Raw genomic sequence first — 4,939 nt, forward strand, 5'->3', positions numbered from 1 at the left:
TAGAGTTCTCATGAATTACGTCTTTATTCTCGTAATATCACGACTTTATTCTCGTAATATCACGACTTTATTCTCGTAATATCACGACTTTATTCTCGTAATATCACGACTTTATTCTCGTAATTTCCCCTTTTTTTGTCTTAGTTTGACCCTAATTTGGCGTTGTACATCAGTAATCTGCATACACCGTCTTTAAGCTCTCATCTCTTTTCCTTTTTGACTCTAACATGTTGGTGGTTTATTTTATTTATTTTATTTAATTGTACCTAACACTATGAATTTGGTGCTTGGACCACTCATTTATTCTATTCTACTGTGTACACAGCACTCATCATTCATTTAAGAACCTTGAATAGCAGTAATACCATGTGACACCTTAATCTCGTGCTCCTTCCAGTTGGGAGAGAATGTAATATAGACATTATGGCAGGATAAACCTATTACACACACTGATTCCTCACCTGTGTCACGGTATGAGAAGACTTAGTTTTGGGTTACGTTTTGTTGAAATTATTTGAAAGATTCAATTCTGAATTTTCCAATATGATATCAAATTAAACCATAGAATCCATAAAGCTACACACAGCACATATGGTGGCATATATTTCTTAAAATCTGCCTAAACTGTAACACACAGAAATCACAGAATCACAGAAAAGGGAAAGGGTAAATACTTTGGTTTGGACTAAACGTGTTTATAATAATCAGATGACAAGTAACACAATACAAGGCACTAAATTATAAACTTCTCTCCTCATGCAGGTTTCCTTTTACCCATGTCAAAGACAGAATAATGCTGTTACAATGTGTGCACAATGTTATTTGGTGCTGTTTAGCTGAAATAAGCAAATCCTTCTTTAAAAGTATAAACTTACATCATTAAATAGCGCAACCAACATGCAGATAAATCAAATGTTGAAAGTTGGGGGATGTGAGCAGTAGAAGAAAGAGGAGAGAAGGGGAAAGGGAAAGGGAGGACAGGGGAAGCAAAAAGGTAAAGAGCCAAGAAAAGGTGGAACAAAAGATCATTTTGATTTAGGAGCTTAAAACACAGTTTATATATATATATATATATATATATATATATATATATATATATATATATATATATATATATATATATATATATAAAAAAAGTTGCCATGACACAATAAACTCACTGATATTTTATCTGCTTTAATCTACTCAAGTTAAATGTCGTCTTTGTTTGGACACTGAACTTTTTTGGGGTTATTTAGTGGTGCTTAATTTGGTTATGACTTGAAATTTTTTACGCATTCAATAATTTTATCATATAGAATGTATGATTTGGGCTGGTTTTTCATTATTTGAGTGGGTTTTACATCGCGTTTGGGCTGGAACCTGTCAGCCAGATCTGGCAACCTTGACCTCTGGATTTCTTAGTCTGCGTAGTCTCGAGACCCGGCAAGCAAATATGAGTAAACGTAAATTTAGCGACAAATGATTTAAAATTTACTTTTTGGTCTTAAATTTTGTTTGAAAATGTTATAAGTCTTACATTTAACTTGGTCAGACCTGTAGATGTTACCACAGCAACGCTGTTGCCCACACTAGACTGGAGAAGAGTCTGTCTGCGACCGAGAGGCTGGCCAATGTTCTTGTCAAGTGGATGTAAATGTTTAGGACCGCATCTGTTCAAGTCTGTTAAAAAATAAATAAATATCTTTATAAAGGCACTTTTTTTTGTTATATATGAATCTTTTGATCTGCCACATTGATGTAATGAATTTAAAGAAAAACACCTCAAGTTGAGAGCTTTTCTCAGCAGTTTTTAGGTGAGATTAAAAAAGAGGCGTGCTGCAGTGGAAGCTTGTATGACTTGCATGTAGATTCTTCAGCTCTGGACATTTAGTGGATGAAACCACCCACGACTCTCTATGTTAAACCATTCAAAAGTTATGGCAGAAAGTAGGAACTATCAGATATCGACCGATCAGAAGAAGGGGCGGGGCTAATTTGCACCAATCATATTCAAGGACTCAAAACAGAGTCCGATGACACCACCCACAAGTCTTTATGTCAAACCATTCAAAAGTTATGGCAGAAAGTAGGAACTATCAAATATGGACCAATCAGATCAAGGGGGGTGCACTTTTTGGCGTCTATCGTCGCCACGGTAACGCTTTTGACTGAGAAAAGTAATGTGCCTCGTCACAGGATGGAGACGCACATTTTGATGTATAACACACCTGGGTGCACGTTACGGTTCGGGCGAAGAAGCGGCCGAAGGAATGGCATACATTGCGCCAAAATTACACGATTAATTCAAAATGTCCGACTTCCTCTTCAGTTTCAGCCATGGCACCAGGAGACTTTTCTTTAAGTTGGGACATGATACAGGTGTGTACCGATTTCCGTGCATGTACGTCAAACCGTATTGTGGGGCTTGAGGCACAAAGTTTTCTAGGGGGCGCTGTTGAGCCGTTAGGCCACGCCCATTAATGCAAACCATTAAATATCACATTTTTCGCCAGGCCAAAATTTGGGGACTTTTTTGGGGCACGTTTAGAGGGAAAAAAGGCCTTCATTTCGTTGGAAAATAAAAACGAGAAAAAAAAACTAGAAGAAAAAAATACATTCCTACAAACACAATAGGGCCTTCGTACTGTAAGTGCTCGGGCCCTAATTATGCTGCCTATTGTCTTGTTCATGTGTGATGCCCATGTAGTCCCCATATATGTCATTACCAAATGTGTGAACGTCAATACCTCAATGGTGGCATTTAAGAACATTACATTGTGGCTGTTATGATCCTATTGCAAGGTATTTCCCAGGAATTTCCAAATGTAAAAAAGCATAAATCTCAGTTAAGGATGAAGAGATAAGACTTGGAGGATATATGGGGCACCTGAAATACAGAGTTTGTGTGATAATATGGGTCAACAGCTTATACCAGATAAAATGAATATAATAGTCATGATACAATCAGAGGAATTTGACTGTGACTTCAACATAACACAGATCACTTATGATGAACCTTATAACCGCATTTGCACTTTATCTTCCTCGACATCAACTTAGTGTGTAGCTACCAAATTGACCTAACACTCCAACTAAATAGCAGCTTCTCAGTCCCAGTGCAGAACCCAAGTGTCTTAACTCAACTTAATAAGGCTTGTGTATGGGGAAGATGCTGTCGGGGTAAATGTCGCTGTACAGTTTTTATGGGTAATTACCTTGCCTCCAGTGTGACAAGGGGCCTATTTGGAAGGGTTGGGTTTAGAAAGGGGTTAAAAAAAGACCATGTAGAGGAAGACTAAGTTTCCTCATCTGAGTCTACAACTTTCAAAGTGGAGAATTGCAGAGGGCACATTTTAACTTCTTCACGCATAATTTGGAACACTGCTTTTAAATTAAATGCCAGCATTTCATCTCAAGCATTTGCTTTTAATTACCAACTAATTGGTGACATTTTGAACCGTTTTCTATTGTTGGTGTCTGTTATTAAGCATATACAAAAAGTAACCAAGACTCCAACTTCTGGTATCTGCTGACAGATGCATAATGTTCCCTTAGTAACAGAGTAGAGCAGCTTTCACCCTGCGTGCTTTTCCTTAAATAATACATTTCAGTGATATGAAACCAAACAACTAGGTCCCTTTCCTTCACTAAAAATAAAATAGACCTCATTCAGTACTTTCTCTAGGACAGGTGAAGTAGTGAAGATCTGAGGGGTTACTTGACCCTGTGAGAGAGAAGATGATGCTTGTTTGACTCAGGAGTAAGCCAAGGTTTACAGAACAGGACAACTCCAGGGGAGCTGGACGGCACTGGGCATGTTTTTAGCATTTTGCTGCTGCTCATTAATCATTCTTCTGTCACACACCGCAATCCCTTAGGTACGTTTTTGGAGCTGAAGGATAGATATAAATGCTGATTACATTTTATAGATCGAGCAAGAACCAAATAGACAATGGAAAATATATTTAAATTGATGTCCTCTTCCAAAAAAATGCCTTTTATAAAAGAGTTTACCGGAAGATTATTAGGGCCAGGCAGGAGAGAAAAAAAAAATTATATTTTAGGGGAGGAAGATTTTTTTTTCATTATGCACTTTGAGAAAAAAGTCAAAATATCGAGATTAATGTTGAAGTACAATTTTTCTAGAAAAAAGTCGAAATGTTTAGAAAAAAGTCGTAATGTTGAAGTACAATTTTGAGAAAAAAGTTGAAATGTCGAGAAAAAAGTCGAAATGTTGAGATTAATGTTAAAGTACAATTTTGAGAAAAAATTCAAAATGTTGAGAAAAAAGTCAAAATTTCGTGAATAATGTTTAAATATTGAGAAAAAAGGCGAAATTTCAACTTTATTCACGAAATTTCGACTTTATTCTTGAAATTGTATTTCAACATTAATCTCGACATTTCAACTTTCTTCTCGAAGTGCACAATAAAAAAAAATCTTCCCCTCTCCAATATTTTTTCTCCTGCCTGGCCCTAATACTCTTCCACTGATACAAGTGCTACACCGTATCTTCAATATGATTTTATTCTGTCAAATGTTTCCTTTCATTTAGGATGGATTTAGGCCACTGTGTATGGAAAACTCCCGACAGCCTCTGCTCTTACATATAGTAGAGGGCAATTTGAGATTAGCAAAACAGAGCCATAAGGAACAATTTTAGAGTTAAAGACAGTGGTGGAACATGAAACTCACTTACCTGGATCTGTGACTAGTGACTAGTGCTTACAAGTGAACAACTTACACATACAGTGCATCTACATGGGAAGTTTAATTCCTCTTTAATTCAGAACTTAAATTAAATCCGATTTAAAATGACTAGAAATTACCATGTAAACACATAATTCCTAATGAAAATGGCCATTCCGAAGTAAGTGGCTGGTTTATTCCGATTTTAAATCCGAATAGAATAATTCCAGATCATGTATACACTCATTCTACTTTAAATTAATTACGG

Source organism: Cololabis saira, chromosome 10 (genome assembly GCF_033807715.1).
Source record: "Cololabis saira isolate AMF1-May2022 chromosome 10, fColSai1.1, whole genome shotgun sequence".
NCBI lineage: Eukaryota > Metazoa > Chordata > Actinopteri > Beloniformes > Belonidae > Cololabis > Cololabis saira.